This window comes from Macaca thibetana, chromosome 13, assembly GCF_024542745.1.
Source record: "Macaca thibetana thibetana isolate TM-01 chromosome 13, ASM2454274v1, whole genome shotgun sequence".
In the NCBI taxonomy this organism is placed as follows: Eukaryota; Metazoa; Chordata; class Mammalia; order Primates; family Cercopithecidae; genus Macaca; species Macaca thibetana.
Window position 1 is genome coordinate 105,126,156 of NC_065590.1, and position 18,634 is coordinate 105,144,789.

The following is an 18,634-nucleotide window of genomic DNA, read 5'->3' on the forward strand; positions in this document are numbered from 1 at the left end:
GGAGGACATGGCTGCGCGCGGGGCTTCTGGTCCACAGGAACTGGGAGCTCATGGAACCGTCTCAGGCAGAGCACAGAGCACAGAGCACAGAGCGCAGAGCTGACGTAGCTGGCAGAGAACAAACCTTCCCAGCCGGGGCTTGCTCCCACAGGAGCCTGGGCAAGGGTCACAGTCCAAACAGCAGGCGTCAAATCTAGGAGAATAAATTGTAAAGGGGAATGCGTTGTTCACGGACATGAAAGAGAACTTTTGTTTCCTGGAGGAAGCTGACGTGTGCGTGTTGACAGTTGCAAAGAGGACGACGCCCTGTGTATGTCTCTTCCTAAGGTGGTGATGAATTCATGAGGTGCTGCATGTTGCTTTTCATATTTTGCAGATGGAGAAATCAAGGCACAGAGAGATTAAGTGACTTTGCCATAGTCACAAGCTGGAGAGGACCAGGAGTAGAGCTTAGAGCGAGCCCCTGACTCTGGGCCTGCGTCCTGCCAGGAGTCACGCTGCCTCCATTCCTAGGAGAGAAGACTTCCTGTAAGGTAAAGGCGGCCGTCTACACTGGGTTCTGTGCAGCCCACACTGAGGCAGGGCGGCCCGTCTACACTCGGTTCTGTGCAGCCCGCACTGAGGCAGGGCGGCCCGTCTACACTCGGTTCTGTGTAGCCCGCACTGAGGCAGGGCGGCCTGTCTACACTGGGTTCTGTGCAGCCCGCACTGAGGCAGGGCGGCCCTCACTCACTAGGTAAAGGCGGCCGTCTACACTGGGTTCTGTGCAGCCCACACTGAGGCAGGGCGGCCCGTCTACACTCGGTTCTGTGCAGCCCACACCGAGGCAGGGCGGCCCTCACTCACTAGGTGAAGACGGCCGTCTACACTGGGTTCTGTGCAGCCTGCACTGAGGCAGGGCGGCCCTCACTCACTAGGTAGAGGCGGCCCGTCTACACTGGGTTCTGTGCAGCCCACACTGAGGCAGGATGGCCCCCACTCACTAGGTGAAGGCGGCCGTCTACACTCGGTTCTGTGCAGCCTGCACTGAGGCAGGGCAGCCCTCACTCACTAGGTAAAGGCGGCCCGTCTACACTGGGTTCTGTGCAGCCCACACTGAGGCAGGGCGGCCCTCACTCACTAGGTAAAGGCGGCCTGTCTACACTCGGTTCTGTGCAGCCCACACTGAGGCAGGATGGCCCCCACTGTAGACGGTTAGGTTGTGTGCTCTCTGCGTGTGTGAAAAGAGTTAAATAAACAGCAGCACTCACATCTCCTAGCCTGGGTTTGCTAGCCTGTTCCAGACCACATTGTCCACAAACCACTTCCTTATGTGGTCAAAACAATCAGCCTGCACACCGCTTCCTCCACCTCGGCCTCTCCGGCCCTTCCCTCTTCCACTTTCCATCCTCAGAAGGTATCTTGGCTTTTTCTTCTAAACCATTCCTTCAGATTTCCCCCTCTCCTCTTTTATGTCCGTCACTTCTTCTTTTCTGATGGCTGGATTGACCCCATCTTGGATTCTAAGAAACAAAGAGAGCAGCTTCCGTCCTCCCTCTTGTAGCTGTCACTTGCCTCTGTCCCCTGGGGCGGTCCTGGGCAAAGCACTGCCCACCTCCCTGGCACCTGCCCAGTGCAGCGGCTCTGAGAATCCTACCGCATTCTCCTGGGACTCCCCTTGAGAAAGGAGCACCAAGCCCAGGCAGTGTTGGCTGGGACGGGGATTTCGGCCTCAGCTGGTCCCACGCCCATCACCCGGGGACAAAGCCTCTGTGGTCTGACCCCACACGGGATGGCCTCGCTCACGCTCAGCCACTACCCAGCAGTGGTCAGCGAGAGACCACCCGCTCGCTTCCTTCGGTCCTCCCCCTACAGAGGCTGTGCTGACAACATAATACTCCTTCCTCTTCTCTTCCACCCTTTCTAGAACTTCCTCTTTCCTTCTGCAACAGGCAGGGTTTTTTAAGGGTTTTCTCCTATTATTTAGAATGCTCTTGTTGATGCTTTTTTTTTTTTTCTATTCCTGCTCCTTGATTGGAGGGCAGTGTGATATTAGTGGTGCGTTTCTCTCATGGAGAAGGGCACTCCCGGAAAGAGAGCTCAGTGAGGACGACAGTCTGGTGAACTCACAGCTACCGCACCAGGCACATGGCAGCACCCCCTTATGCGTGTGGAGCCCTGTGCATTTTCCGGGTTCTTCCACACGTGCTAGAATGTTCACATCCACCGACTGTCACGTGAACACACGGGAAAGACATTCCTGTGACATAGTTCGTGCAGATGATAAAATTGAGGCCTGAAAGTTAAAGAGACACAGTAAGTAGGAAAAAACAAAAACAAAACTATTCCAAGCCCATGCCCTGTCTCTAAACTTCATGTTTCCCATTTAATAATCTTCAGAGCATTTTCATTTCTATCACTTTTCTGTGGAACAACATATTTCCACCCCCGTGAATATTTAACGTATGTCACAGAGTCCACATTCTATCACTCGTAGACACAGGATTCTCTAAGTTTTCTGTTCTTTATTCTTTTAGTATTTTCCTCCCCCTAAAAAATAAGTAGAGTAATTTTAAAAAATGGATTAAAAAGAATTTGGAAACTGGAAAAATCTTTAAGATAATTTCAAATACCTGCAAAAATGGGAAGTTCTAGTTATATTTTTCTATGGCAAAACATATTTGAATTTTTGATTTTAAATTTTTTTACCACATCTCTAAAACCTGAATTTGGGAGAAGTAGAGACAGAAAATGCTGGATATAAACCAGATGGAGTCTGGGAAGCAGGCCTATAGGTCAGCAGTACAGAAAACTGTCTGTTACTTATTAAAAGCAGCTCTTTCGTTACATTTGTGTTTTGTAGCTATCGAAAAGAGATAGCTTGTTTCTTCACTTGCACTGTAACCACACATCCTCTGGGACAGGCATTCGTTAGGGAGGGACCGGACACCTCTGAACATCACCAGGAGGCAGCACGGCCTGCCGGGATGGGGAGGAAGCCAGATGCCCCTAGGAGGACTCGCTGGGAGGAGGGAGCAGGGCATGAGACCAGGGCTGAGCGTGGTGAGGGCATGGGAAGGAACGGGCCCATGGGGGGATGCGGCCACTCCCCCCAAAATGCAAGCCTCAGTGAGAAAGTCACAGACAGGCCATGGAGACTGGGATTCTTTTCAAATGACTGAATTACCGAAAACGTTTATGTATACGTGGGAAAAAATACCATCAGCAAAACGGAAAAATAACAAAACAGTATCAACAATAAGCTGGAAGAAAATACTGGCAACAGATAAGGTGGGCGAAGGCATTAGCACCGCAATGTACAGAGAGCTATTACGAATCGATGTGAAAAACGTGAAAAGAAAGAAGAAAAACAGGGAAAGGATATGAATCACAATTTCACAGAAGAGGAGATGCAGACGGGGAAGGCGTGAGAGAATGCTTAGCCTCCCTGGGGGCCAGGGAAATGACAAGACACATGGCTTTACTCAACCAAAGCCAAGGATGGAATAAAATTTAAGGTGACCAGTGCTTCCAGAAGCCCCGTGATCACACATTACTAAAAAGGGTATGGATTCTTTTTTTTTTTTTTTTTTTTTTTTTTGAGACAGAGTCTCGCACTGTTGCCCAGGCTGGAGTGCAGTGGCGTGATCTCGGCTCACTGCAAGCTTTGCCTCCTAAGTTGACTCCATTCTCCTGCCTCAGCCTCCTGAGTAGCTGGGACTACAGGTGCCCACCACCATGCCCGGCTAATTTTTTGTGTTTTTAGTAGAGTCAGGGTTTCACCGTGTTAACCAGGATGGTCTCGATTTCCTGACCTCGTGATCTGCCCGCCTCAGCCTCCCAAAGTGCTGGGATTACAGGCGTAAGCCACCTCACCCGGCCAGAATGTTTTCTTTTTTAATGGTAAAGTGACAATATCTTTTTAGAAAACTCTATAAATATGTACAAAATACCTGTAATCATGTTTGTAAATTATTTTTGTAGTGAAATAAAACAACATAAGCCTTGTTAGTAAAGGAACTTAGGGGACTGGCTGGATAAATTATAGTAAGTGTATTTTGAGGAATACTATGCAGCCATTCAAAAAGATGAGTTCAAAGGATAGACATTAGCCTAGAGAGATGGCTGTGATTTTTTTGTAAGTGAAAGATAGCAAGTTACAAAAAAGTTTTGTGAACAGAGCCTGATTTTGTAAATAATAAATACACAGAGAGCCTGCTCTGTTTATTCATTCCATTGTGGAGTGGAGTGAAGGTTGGTTTCCTCCAGTAAGGAAATTGGCTGTGGGAAGAGAGACAGCAGCGGCTGCCCAGTCCCCACCTGGTGGACCTCTGTGTGCCTGTTTGTACTTCAATCGATGATATAACTGCCCAAGGGGTTCACTTTGCCTGCTGCCCAGACAGAGCTGATTCACCAAGACAGGGGAATTGCAATAGAGAAAGAGTAATTCACTCAGGGCGTCTCTGCGGGAGGCTGGAGTTTTATTATTACTCCCATCAGTCTCCCTGAGCATTGGAGGAGCAGAGTTTTTTTTTTTTTTTTTTTTTTTTTTTTTGAGACAGAGTCTTGCTCTGTCGCCCAGGCTGGGGTGCAGTGGCCGGATCTCAGCTCACTGCAAGCTCCGCCTCCGGGGTTTAGACCATTCTCCTGCCTCAGCCTCCCGAGTAGCTGGGACTACAGGCGCCCGCCACCTCGCCCGGCTAGTTTTTTGTATTTTTTAGTAGAGACGGGGTTTCACCGTGTTAGCCAGGATGGTCTCGATCTCCTGACCTCGTGATCCGCCCGTCTCGGCCTCCCAAAGTGCTGGGATTACAGGCTTGAGCCACCGCACCCGGCCTGGAGGAGCAGAGTTTTTAAGGATAACTTGGTTGGTAGGGGAAGCCAGTGACCCAGGAGTGCTGATTGGTCAGCGATGAGATCAGAGGGAGGCGGAGCTGTCTTCTTGAGCTCAGTCAGTTCCTGGGTGGGGCCATAAGAACAGATGGGCTAGTTTATTGATCTGGGTGGAGCCAGCTGATCCACCCAGTGCGGGGTCTGCAAGACATCCCAAGCACTGATCTTAGGAGCAGTTTAGGGAGGGTCAGAATCTTGTAGCCTCTAGCTGCATGACTCCTAAACCATAATTTTTAATCTATGGCTGCTGTTAGTTCTACAAGGGCAGTGTAGTCCCCAGGCAAGAAGGAGGTCAGCTTTGGGAAAGGGCTGTTACCTTCTTTGTTTAAACTAAGTTTCTCCCAAAGTTAATTCAGCCTGTGCCCAGGAATGAACAAGGACAGCTTGGATGTTAGAAGCAAGGTGGAGTGGGTTAAGTCAGATCTCTTTCACTGTCTTAGTCAAAATTTTGCAAAGGCAGGTAAGGAAAAGGAGGCATTATTGCTAGACTTGAGGTAATCAGCAGAGAACCACTCTGGGTTCTTAAGCCCGAGAATTCCTGGACGGATGGCATCACAGCGGGGGCAGTCGGGGATGGACAGGAAGGCGGAGGAGGGGACACCTGGGGACTCCAGCAATGCTCCCTATTGGTAGGATCCGGCATGGGCCAGTGTGGCGTCCAGGCAGATGCGAGGAAACGGGATAAAATGACAACAGCCAAAACCAGAATGTGATAAATTATTTGATAGGGGAAAGGGGGAAAAACTAGCCAAGTATTATTTTAAAACTTCGGAAGGGAAGAACAACCACCTCATACATTCAGGAACTAACTATGGAGAAGGTGGACAGACGCTGGGGTGTCATGAGCCCCGCCTCACGAGCTCTTACAGCCAGTGAACTGTGCAGAGAAACTGATATCTAATCAATAAATTTGCAAAACGCGGAGGAAGGAGACGGGAGAGAGCAGTGTCTAACGGTGAGATAGGAATTAGGGGCGTGGTTAAGGGAAAGCCATAAAATGAATTTGATGTGACAGAGGCCGCAAGGAGAGTTCATTTAGGGGCTTTCCCTTAACCACGGGGTTGGAGGTTGGAAGGGACCCAGCTGAAGGAAAGCAGGAGGAGGACCAGGCGAGAGGGATGGACAGACACGCAGGAAAGAAGGATGGGAGAGAGTGGGTCCTCAGAGGTCCGCTTTAAGAAAAGGATCTAGGCCAGGCGCAGTGGCTCATACCCGTAATCCCAGAACTTTTGGAGGCTGAGGCAGAGGATCTCTTGAGGCCAGGAGTTTGAGACCAGCATGGACAACATGGTGAAACCCCATCTCTACAAAAAGTACACAAATTAGCCAGACATGGTGAGCATCTGTAATCCCAGGTGCTCGGGGGCTGAGGTGGAAAGGTCACTTGAGTCTAGGAGGTCCGAGGCTGCCGTGAGCCATGATCATGTCACTGCACTCCAGCCAGAGTAGCAGAGCAAGAACCCATCTCCAAAAAGAAAAGGAAAAGAAAAATACATAGCAAGACCCTCACAAGAGGGGGCGGCAGCAGCAGGGGCTGATGTGGAAGCATGGGTGGGGTCCAACAGGAGCCCTGGATCCACCCTGTGATTTGGTCCCATGATTCCTGGCAGCGAGCAGAGATTCGAATGGAAACTTCTTACTCGGAGGCAGGCTGGAAAGGGATATTGAATGAGAGACGTAGATGAGACCAGCGGAGGGGCTGGCTTCAATGGCTCCTCTGCTCTTCCTTATAAAGAGAATGGCAAGGTTGCTACCTGAGAGGGGACAAGATGGGAAATGCAGGTTGCAAGGGAGAGCTGTGAGTTCCCACAGGAGACGGCGTCTGCCCAGGAATGGGGAGCATCAGCCACACCTCCTAGATCAGGACTGTGTCCCTTGACCATACCGTTTATCCTGCAAGACACTGATTTTACAGGTGCTAAAAGACCTGAGATGATTTTTATTTCACACTATAGTTGTGTGAAAAAAGCACAAACTACCAGCCTTTAAAATTATCCTTAGTCTAAGTGGTTTTTTGTTGTTGTTGTTGTTGTTGGGTTTTTTGAGACAGAGTTTCACTCCTGCTGCCCAGGCTGGAGGCACGATGTCAGATCACTGCAACCCCTGCCTCCCAGGTTCGCGCGATTCTCCTGTCTCAGCCTCCAGAGTAGCTGGGATTACAGGCACCCACCACCATGCCCAGCTTATTTTTTTGTGTTTTTAGTAGAGATGGGGTTTCACCATGTTAGCCTGGCTGGTCTCAAACTCCTGACCTCAGGTGATCCACCTACCTTGGCCTCCCAAAGTGTTGGGATTACAGGTTGAGCCACCGCGCCCTGCCCCTAGTCTAAGGTTTTTGAATTTTCATTACTTACCTAATATTTGTGACGTTTCCCCCTATAGGTAGGAAATGCTTCCCTTTATTTTACTCCTTTTCTTTCCTGCGTAGAGCATCCGTGACTCTTAACTAAATTCTTTCTTTATTGTCAAGAAGGTTTGTCCAACCTTCATGCAATCCTTAATCAAACCTTGGTATTTTTATTTAGTACAACTCAGCAAATATTTATCCAGCCACTGCCCTGTGCCCAGCGCCATGCTGGGGGCTGCAGAATAAGAAGATGCACGATGCACTCTTGCTTCTGTCCCAAGATTGCCGGGCTCAGATCCTGGGCTGGGTTTTTCCTGGCATGCAGAGAGCCGCCTCTTCAGGAGTGATCCAGTTCCCCAGGCTTCAGGACTGCGGCTCCTGAGAAGACACTCTCAGCTGCTCCCTTGCCTGGCACAGGGAATTTAGGAGTCCAGATCCTGTTAGAAATAAAGAGTTAGTTGAATTAAGGAGACTGTGAAGAGTCCAAGAAAAATATTCTCATCTAGAAAAGAAAGTTATATTCCCACCTCATCCCACACCCCCCCGCCCCCACCCCCCCGCCCCACACACATTTTAGATTTTGAAAATGCAACTAAATGTTTGGCTGTAGGAGTCCTGGAGACTGTACTCTGGGGCCAAAGTACCAGCATGCTAGTTCAGGGACATGAAAGGCTGATATGATATTTGGTATTGTGAGAAGGTAATCAACAGTACCCAGAGGACTTCATCTTACCCTACTTAAGAAGGACTATGCAGTTATCTGTAACATGGGTTCTGCAAGCATTTGTTGCTTATCCCTTTGGGAAAACTTACAACACCCAGAAATGGAAATGAGAAGAAAGCCCCAAGCGTCTCCTCAGCATCTGCTGTGTACCCAGCCAGGCATGGTGGCTCACGCCTGTAATCACTGCATTTTGGGAGGCTGGTGTGGGTGGATCACTTGAGCTCAAGAGTTGGACAGCATCTGCTATGCACCAAGCTCTGTAAAAGGTTCTTGCCTAAGATTCTTTTTTTCAATCCTCTCCACCGCCCAATGAGATAAGTAGAGATTTTACAACGAAAATACTCAGATTCATAGAGGTGACTATGTCGGCATAAGCAGGTTTGTGTGTGGAGCCAGCACTGGCACTGCAAGCCGTCGCCCCTGTCATGCCCATGTATGCTGCTGCTGCCCCGCACGGTGCACAGGCCACAGTGTCCTCCGAAGCAATCCAGTGAAGGGGCTGCCACTGACAAGGAGAAGTTCGAGAATATGAAGGCACTGAAATCTGGAGAACCAGCAGAGTAGGCGGAGGATGCTGCCCACCACACGGCACTAGAAAGCACATGCAGAGATGTTCGGAGCCACACAGCATCAAGGGCCCACTTTCCACCTGCCCACCATGGTCAGGCAGCCGTGCTGTGTGCCCAGCACTCCACGGGAATGGGAGGTACAGGTGGGAGTGTGGCATATCTACACCCCGGAGGTGCAGCTGGGCTGGCGGGAGGGTGGAGGCCTCACGGGCACATGAAGATAAGACCAGAGTTATTTTAAAGGCATGTACAAAGTCTATGGAAATTTGTTTGGAGCAACTTTCAGGGAGATTAAAGAACAAATTGCTCCAAGAGCAGAAATGAAATGCAAATAAATTATTAAACATTGAGCAAAAGCTCAGGTGCTAGAGGACAGCTTCAGGGGGAGCTGGTACATCCCGAACCTTTGCCACACGCAGTTCCAGTATCTACCCAGGACCCACGAACGTCCCAATGAGCCATTTTCTGAGTCTTGAGGCCCAGCATGGGAATGTCATTCCTGTAACAGTTACGTAACCCAAAAGCATCCACCAAGGTCTGGCTTCCCCAGGATGCTCCAGAGGCCCTGGGACTTCAATGTCTGCTCTTTCCCTGGACTCAGTTATCTCATGGGCAGAGAGCAGGGGACCCAGGGTGCACCCGCATTCCCCACGCAGCCTCAGCTCACTGTTGCTAGGTCCAGCTTCAGAATCAGCTTGGAACAGATGGAGAGCAGCAGAAGTGAACCCCTGAAGCAGGTGGGCAGGAGGCACAAGCCCAGGAAATAATGGGCATGTGCTTTCCAGGGCCCTGTGGTGTGGGGTAGCACATGCCCCTCCCACGGGAACGCTGCCACTCCCACGGGGACACTGGCTGCCCCTCCCATGGGAACACTGCACCTCCACTCCGGCCATCTGAGGCCAAGAGAAATTTAGAGCAACGCTTCCAGATCATCATATTTTTCCAGAAAACAAAAAAACACAGAAATCCAGGTTTTGAGATAAAGCCTTGAGATTTTTGGATGTTAGCCCAATTTGTTCAACACTGAGAACCCGATAGAACAGTTCTGTGGCTGGGTATGAGCCTCTGGCTGTGAGACCGTTCAGGTGCCCCCAGTCCTAAAATTCTGATTCTTTGAATTTTCTCCCAGAGCTTCCTGGCAAGATAAAATAATGGTGAAGTCATAAACACATTCAAGTTTAGAAGATCATATTTTAAAATGAAAATAAGGATTTATTATCTTGTTTTTACACTCAGGACTGAAACAACATCTATTTACCACCAACAATAAAAATAGTTAAATTCTCGAAGGGCACCTGACTTCACGTTTCCTCTGGAGTTCTGGAAGGGGTGCCTTCCTGCCCAGACATTCCTTGATGTAAAAGAAGATATCATGCTGTGACTGGAAATGCAACCATTACACCCAAAAGAGACTTCAGCTCATCAGGTGTCAGCTCTTAGCGTGAACAACCAAGCTTCACGGTAGCCCCATGTTTCGTGGTCACCACCACCTGCACAGCAGCTGACCACCCCCTTGGCCGGAGATGAGGCCTCCAAAGTGAAGTGAGGCCACTCTGTCCCTGGCCCGTAGCACTTCCCCGAAAGTTCTTCTCGTGGGTGTTTTTGGGCTTCTCTGCTGGTATCGTATGTGACATAACTTGGGTGACTCGTTTTTCATGGATTTAGAACTGCTCGGTCATCCATTTTTGAATAAAATCAAATGTAAATTATGTTGTGAAAGCATCACCACTGCCTCGATTCCCCTGTCAACATCTTCGAAGCCTTTGAGGCTTGGTTCAGGATTGGTTACGTTTCAAATGGTCCATTAGGTGCCTGGCTCAAACGTGGTTTTGAGGAAACCCTTCTTGGGCCAGGCAATCCCAGGACTTTCCCAGAGCAAATTCCCTGTGGCTGTCTTTGAAGCTGTGAAAGGCTCCTTGCCGTGTTTAAGTTCCCTTTCTGACTTCCGGCTTAACGTTGAATGATCCCGTGCAGCCTGACCAGCATTCCATTGACGCGGCATCCCCACCATCTGTGTAGAAATAGGGGCATAGGTATCCTCTGGCTGCCTGTGGAGTGGATATTTCTTTGAAACTTTTTGTTTGTATTGTGAGAATTTTAAAAAAACTATAATAAAATTATTAACAATGTAGCTGACCAAGAGATGCATTAGTCCATTGTAATTAGTTTATCCATTCACTCATTTAACTGAAATTTACAGGCGTCTACCAGGGGCCAGGCACTTTTCTATCAGGATGTCCACCTGCCTGACAGATAGGATCCTATATTTTGACAACTTGCTTTTCCTGTATTCAAAAGGCTAGTGGCTGAGTGCACTTCGTATGGCTGTCTTCCCACCTCTGTTGGGTCCAGCTCCCAGCTGTGCACTCCCACAGCACACACAGATCTGGGGGAGAGGCTGGGGGCACCCACTGAGGTGCAGGCTGGCGTGGTGTCCTCGGTGCCATGCTGTCCCAGGTGGTGGCACTCTCACAAGTTGGTTCTGTCAAGATGATGGAGCTCCCCTCTAGGGAGCCTATTACAGGACATCTTTATTGCAACCTGTCATCATTTTGATTGCTCTTTTCTTAGGATTTGTAGCATGATTTTTAAAGTGTTTGTCTCAAACTAGGCATAGAAGTCTATTAAGCATTCAAACGATGCCATTTAGAAGGATTTATTTTTAGGGTTTCATGATAGTACGTGTGCTGCTGTATCACTTGAGTTTTATCGTCTCCAGCCATTAGAGGAAGCCTGCAGCCTACATTTCCCAAGACTGTGTTGATTTCAACTATCCTATGTATGCCAGGACATTTCCCAAATGTCCTAGAAGTCCCAGTAATTTGGCCTTAAAGCTGTATCTCACAGACTGCTTCTTGCCCTAAGAAACAGTGTAAACATTATTTGGCAGGCTCCGTATCTGTAACTATTCTTTTGAAGGCATGGCCACCAGGCTCAAGCCACTCCCTGTCCGTGGAGAGGCATGCCCAGAACCTCCCAGTGGTGGGAAGGAGTCTTCCAGAGGTTCCTCCAGGCCAAAGCAAGAGCACAGCCACGCATAGGTTTCTAACACCTGCTGTACGTTTCCTTCACTTGTAGCTGAATATCAGTTCCCAACTGGTGCCCTCCAGAACTTCTACCTGAGAAGCGATTAGCAGAGGCTGATCGTTAGTGACTGGAATCAGGAGAAAGACTAAGACATGTTAGAGTCAAAACTCATTTTGATTTTATACACATTTGTAAACCTCTTTAGTACTTTAAGGGAATTCGTAACCAAAGAATGGGGGAGGGATGCTTTTTCTGTTTCAGTTTAGCTCAAGGTCGTGTTTTAGAATATCTTCCTAAAACGTTCTTGTATGCCACCTATTTAAAGCTTACTAAATACTCATTGACCAGTTCATAAAACAATTAGCTTTCAAATCTCATTCAAGTGAACTTCAAATATGCTATTTCCAATGTTTTCTTTCATTTTCTAAAAAGTGCTAACCTACAAAATCATCTTGATTTCTGAGTACAGAGGAATAGTTTTACGTTGTCTCACCCTGGAGACTGTGAGGGTCAGCACACAGAGTGGCAGGTACCATGTAAGTATTAGCTGTATCTTCACTTGTTTCGCCAAGATAATTTTTATTTTCTCATTTTAATTTCTCTTGGCTTTGTTGGCATCAACCTTGCCGGACCAAACAGGCACACACATTGTACACAGTGATGGGGTGAAAGGGACAGATCCAGGAATGCGGATCTCTTTCCTCAAGACGATGGCTTCACTAATTGCCATCTGCATCAATAAAAAAATGGAAAGAAGGAAAAGGAAAAATTAGGAGCAGACAAACCAAGCCTCTTTTTCCTGTTTTATATGCCTAATTTTCTCCTTTGTATCCTATGAAGTTGAACAATGGAAATTTAAAAATTATAAACCATGATGTAATGAACTATAAACCTACTTATGTTTTCTAACTCTTTTGTGACTTGATAAAATGCTATCCTTTCAAAATATGAATATCAGATATGAATTCCAAATATTAATGTATTTACACTACATTAATTTCACTAAAAAGCAGGAAATATTGTCATAGTTTGGAAAACAATTTTTAATTGTTGTCATTCTCCATTCAAACATTTTTCAAGGATGACTAGAAAATATGTTCTGATTCTTGCTAATCTTCATAGATGTATTTTTAGGAGCCCAAATTTGCTGGAGTCCAAATTGAGACGTGGAGGTATTTTCTATGACGTAGGGTTGTAAAAGGCTGACCAGCTCCCAGCTGCCTTGGAGAGAGTAATTCCTGGGAAGAAGTGCTCTTGGGAAAACACCTGGATATGGCTAGACGTGCACAACTGCACTGCCTTCTGCCAGGACTTCCAGTTTCTCTTCAACATTCCTTCCCCAAGCCTTCCTTACCCCTCACAGAGGCTAGGACTGACCTCTGGCTCCTGCCCTCCCTCCCATCTCCTCTTCTTGATGGTGCTGACAAGCAAAGAATTGACCAAGCGAATTGAGCAGCAGGAGCTGAAAAGCAGGGTCCGGCTGGCTGGCAAAATGGAAATTGCTTCCTGGATAGTGGAGGAGTGACTGTGGCAGGGAGGGAGGCCTGGAGCTCAGGTTTGGTGTCGAAGTGGAAGCCGCCTGCAATCCAAGCCCCCATGCCCGTTCCTGCAAGAGGACTCTGTGGGGTGGGGAGATCAGGTCCCTGCGGCTAGAGACTCGGGCTGGGGGGGACCTTGCTGGTCTCTGGCAGGCCTGGGACCCAAAGTGAACCCGTCATGGATTCACAGTTGTGGCCTGATGTGGTACTTGACATCAGAAAGCAGCAGATGAGGACTCCAAGGAATTTTACTGAATTTGTGAAATTTTCATGCACTTAAAATATTAGTTCTTAGCCAGGTACCATGGCTCACACCAGGGATCCCAGAACTTTGGAAGTCAGAGGCAATAGGATCACTTGAGTCCAGGAGTTCAAGACCAGCCTGGGAAACATAGTGAAACCCTGGCTCTACAAATAATTGAAAAGATTAGCCAGGCACGGTGGCACACGCCTGCAGTCCAGCCACTGTGGAAGTGGAATCCAAGGCTGCAGCGAGCTACGATTGTGCCACTGTACTCCAGCCTGGGTGACAAAGTGATACCCTGTCCCTAAATATAGGTATCAAATATATATACATTATAATCTCTTCACTGAGGCTCAACTTGAAGAAAGCATCCCTTTTATTGGAAGGAAGAGAAGGAAGATCATAGTAATAAAATAAATCCTGAGTCCAAATGTAAAGTTTTCATATTAGGAAGTAATTCACCTGCTCTCGCTTCGTGAATCCTTCCTGAAAGCTTTATTGCCTGAAAATAGATTCCTTAAATTCAAGACTTTTCTTTACATATAAAACATTTTAAATCTGCTTAGAAAACATTCTTATTTTAAAAATAAATATTAGACTTCAAAATAAAAGAACTACTGCTTAGGTGGAGTTTTATGGGTGATTTTCTAAATGTAAATTACTGGAGAGGTAATCAGAAACCCAAGCAGTGATAACTGAGGTGAACTTTCTCCAGTTCCAAGGAAAATCAGAGCTGATGTCTTAGAAAACCCTACTGAGTTGTTCACAGGTTCACTAAGTGAAGCTCGCACTTCCGGCCCTGGGACCACCAGAAGAATGAATTCAAATGAACAGTTTAAACACCTGAGGCTGCCAATGACAGTCGCCAGGGGTGGGCAGGCCCTGGGTGGAAGCAAGCCCAAGCGTTCTTTTCAGGAGGGTAGGAGAGACGGGAAGGGCAGGATGGCGGGGCTGGGGAGTCCTGAAGCAACACATTGCGAGAGCACTGGCAAGGGCCAGCTGCCTTAGGACCACACACCATCAGGTGCACGCATTAGAAAATGAAAACCTCCTGGCATTTCAGACTATGTGTTTTATGCTTTCTGCTTAATCTGAACCTTGCTGGCAGTTGGCACTTATTAAACAGCTATGTAAACGTAAAATTTAAAACAGTTTTTGAAACTCTTCAGATTTGGGTTTCATTGGCTGAAAGGGAAAGAAAGGGGAGCCCCCATCTGTTAGCGTCTGCTCCATGTGGGGTGCTGTGCTCAGCATCTTTCATAAATTATCTCCTGTAATGCTCATAGCAAGGGGCCTTGTTCAGCAGAGGAAAACACACTGCAGAGCCACCGTAATCCAAACAGCATTCACGCTGGAAGAAACCAACAGAGGAGGGAACAGAGAGTCTGATCACAGACCCAACTGTGGTAGGAATTTCACATTCGGCAAGAGAAATATTTTAGTGTAGGGAGGGAATATGATTTATTTAATAACTGATTAGTGGAAAAACTGCTATCTGACTGGAAAAAAAATAAGGTTGCCTCTATATGCATAGAAAATACTGAAAGGATGAAGAATTTAATTATAAAAATAAAACAATTCTTATCCTTATCCAACCATGTGAGCAGTTAACTAATAAGGCCAAGTTTTTCGATTTAATGCCCACAAAGGAAAACTAGCTTTACTGCAGTTTTGCTCACAGGTTCTTCCCTAAACTACAGCCAGAGAAATCATAAATGCGGGTTTATTCACGAGATGCTGGATAAGGGTAAGCAAGCTGGGTGATCTCTGAGTGTGGCTGGCCCCTGTTCTGCTAGAAGCTTTAAGAAGTCTGTGCCCTCCTGAAGGGAGCTCATAGCCAAGCTCAGAGTGTGTCTCTCCCACCTCAGCCTCAGCTTTGTCTCTCCTGGAACACACCAGTCTCTCCAAGCCTTCGGGTCTTTGCACATCCTGTTCCCACTGTGAGGAACACGCTCACCACAGTTTTTCTTTTTAACCTGAAACATTCAATTTTTGTGTGTGTGTGTGTGTGTGTGTATATATATGTGTATATGTGTATATATATACACATATATACACACACACAATATATATACACACACACATATAAACTTTAAGTTCTCGGGTACATGTGCACAACATGCAGGTTTGTTACATATGTATACATGTGCCATGTTGGTGTGCCGCACCCATTAACTTGTCATTTACATTAGATATTTCTCTTAATGCTGTCCCTCCCCGCTCCCCACACCCCATGACAGGCCCTGGTGTGTGATGTTCCCCACCCTGTATCCAACTGTTCTCATTGTTCAATTCCCACCTATGAGTGAGAACATGTGATGTTTGGTTTTCTGTCCTTGCAATAGTTTGCTCAAAATGATGGTTTCCAGCTTCATCCATGTCCCTACAAAGGATGTGAACTCATCCTTCTTTATGGCTGCATAGTATTCCATGGTATATATGTGCCACATTTTCTTAACCCAGTCTATCATTGATGGATATTTGGGTTGGTTCCAAGTCTTTGCTATTGTGAATAGTGCCACATTAAATATACGTGTGCATGGTCTTTATAGTAGCAAGATTTATAATCCCTTGGGTATATACCCAGTAATGGGATGGCTGGGTCAAATGGTATTTCTAGTTCTAAATCCTTGAGGAATCAACACACTGTCTTCCACAATGGTTGAACTAGTTTACACTCCCACTAACAGTGTAAAAGTGTTCCTATTTCTCCACATCCTCTCCAGCATCTGTTTTTTCCTGACTTTTTAATGATCGCCATTCTAACTGGTGTGAGATGGTATCTCATTGTGGTTTTGATTTGCATTTCTCTGATGGACAGTGATGATGAGCATTTTTTCATGTGTCTGTTGGTCGCATAAATGTCTTCTTTGAGAAGTGTCTCTTCATATCCTTCGTACACTTTTTGATGGGGTTGTTTGATTTTTTCTTGTAAATTTGTTTAAGTTCTTTGTAGATTCTGGATATTAGCCCTTTGCCAGATGGGTAGATTGCAAAAATTTTCTCCCATTCTGTAGGTTGCCTGTTCACTCTGATGGTAGTTTCTTTTGCTGTGCAGAAGCTCTTTAGTTTAATTAGATCCCATTTTTCTATTTTGGCTTTTGTTGCCATTTCTTTTGGTGTTTTAGTCATGAAGTCCTTGCCCATGCTTATGTCCTGAATGGTATCGCCTAGGTTAGGCCTAACATTTAAGTCTTTAATCCATCTTGAATTAATTTTTGTATAAAATGTAAGGAAGGGATGCAGTTTCAGCTTTGTACATATAGTTAGCCAGTTTCCCCAGCACCATTTATTAAATAGGGATTCCTTTCCCCATTTCTTCTTTTTGTCAGGTTTGTCAAAGATCAGATGGCTGTAGATGTGTGGTATTATTTCTGAGGACTCTGTTCTGTTCCATTGGTCCATATCTCTGTTTTGGTACCAGTACCATGCTGTGTTGGTTACTGTAGCCTTGTAGTACAGTTTGAAGTCAGGTAGCGTGATGCCTCCAGCTTTGTTCTTTTTGCTTAGGATTGTCTTGGCAATGCGGGCTCTTTTTTGTTCCATATGAACTTTAAAGTAGTTTTTTCCAATTCTGTTAAGAAAATCATTGGTAGCTTGATGGGGATGGCATAGAATCTTAAATTACCTTGGGCAGTATGGCCATTTTCATGATACTGATTCTTCCTATCCATGAGCATGGAATGTTCTTCCATTTGTTTGTGTCCTCTTTTATTTCATTGAGCAGTGGTTTGTAGTTCTCCTTGAAGAGGTCCTTCACATCGCTTGTAATCTGGATTCCTAGGTATTTTATTCTCTTTGAAGCAGTTGTGAATGGGAGTTCACTCATGGTTTGGCTCTCTGTTTGTCTGTTATTGGTGTGTAAGAATGCTTGTGATTTTTGCACATTGATTTTGTATTCTGAGACTTCACTGAAGTTGCTTATAAGCTTAAGGAGAGTTTGGGCTGAGACGATGGGGTTTTCTAAATATACAATCATGTCATCTGCAAACAGGGACAATTTGACTTCCTCTTTACCTAATTGAATACCCTTTATTTCTTTCTCTTGCCTGATTGCCCTAGCCAGAACTTCCAACACTATGTTTAATAGGAGTGGTGAGTGAGGGCATCCCTGTCTTATGCCAGTTTTCAAAGGGAATGCTTCCAGTTTTTGCCCATTCAGTATGATATTGGCTGTGGGTTTGTCATCAATAGCTCTCATTGTTTTGAGATACGTCACATCAACGCCTAGTTTATTGAGAACTTTTAGCATGAAGTGCTGTTGAATTTTGTCAAAAGCCTTTTCTGCATCTATTGAGATAATCATGTGGTTTTTGTCTTTGGTTCTGTTTATGTGATGGATCATGTTTATTGATTTGAGTATATTGCACCAGCCTTACATCCCAGGTATGAAGCCGACTTGATCGTGGTGGATAAGCTTTGTGACGTGCTGCTGGATTCAGTTTGCCAGTATTTTATTGAGGATTTCACATCGATGTTCATCAGGGATATTGGTCTAAAATTCTCTTTTTTTGTTGTATTTCTGCCAGGCTGTGGTATCAGGATGATGCTGGCCTCATAAAATGAGTTAGGGAAAAGGATTCCATCTTTTTTATTATTTGGAATAGTTTCAGAAGGAATGGTACCAGCTCCTCTTTGTACCTCTGACATTTGTACCTCTGATTCAGCTATGAATCTGTCTGGTCCTGGCCTTTTTTTGGTTGGTAGGCTATTAATTATTGCCTCAATTTCAGAGCCTGTTATTGGTCTATTCAGGGATTCAACTTCATCCAGGAGCTGGTTTTTTGAAAAGATCAATAGATAGACTGCTAGCAAGACTAATAAAGAAGAAAAGAGAGAAGAATCAAATAGATGCAATAAAAAATGATAAAGGGGATATCACCACCGATTCCATAGAAATACAAACTACCATCGGATAATACTATAAATACTTCTATGCAAATAAACTAGAAAATCTAGAAGAAATGGATAAATTCCTGGACACATACACCCTCCCAAGACTAAACCAGAATGAAACATCCAATTAACCTTTAAAATTCAGCCCAAATATCAGTTTCTCCAGGAAATTTCTCTTTCTTCTTCCTAATCCTCGTCTGATGGAATGATGGAATGGAATCCATGGAATCCAATGGAAGCCTCATCCAAGCTTCCACCACAGCCCCTGGAGAATGTTTCTCAACGTGTAGGCCTTCATTAAAGGTTTTAATTCAATTTTGAATTCTTTAAAGAATACGATTTTACCCCATTATCTCTGCATCCCCAGTCCTGTGACAAGGGCGGGGGACCCTGGGAAACGCCTTTTCTCGTGGATGT

The 18,634-nt window shown here is 46.0% G+C and overlaps 1 protein-coding gene across 23 annotated transcripts in view; it reads left to right on the plus strand.

Moving 5' to 3' along the window:
- The window catches only part of MYT1L (myelin transcription factor 1 like), a 536,335-nt gene that overhangs the window by 324,991 nt on the left and 192,710 nt on the right, over positions 1–18,634 (plus strand). For all 23 annotated transcript variants that reach the window (XM_050753176.1, XM_050753173.1, XM_050753193.1 and 20 more), the window contains one exon: positions 377–533. The gene's annotated coding sequence lies outside the window, so the exon portion shown is untranslated. The remainder of the gene's footprint in view (positions 1–376; positions 534–18,634) is intronic.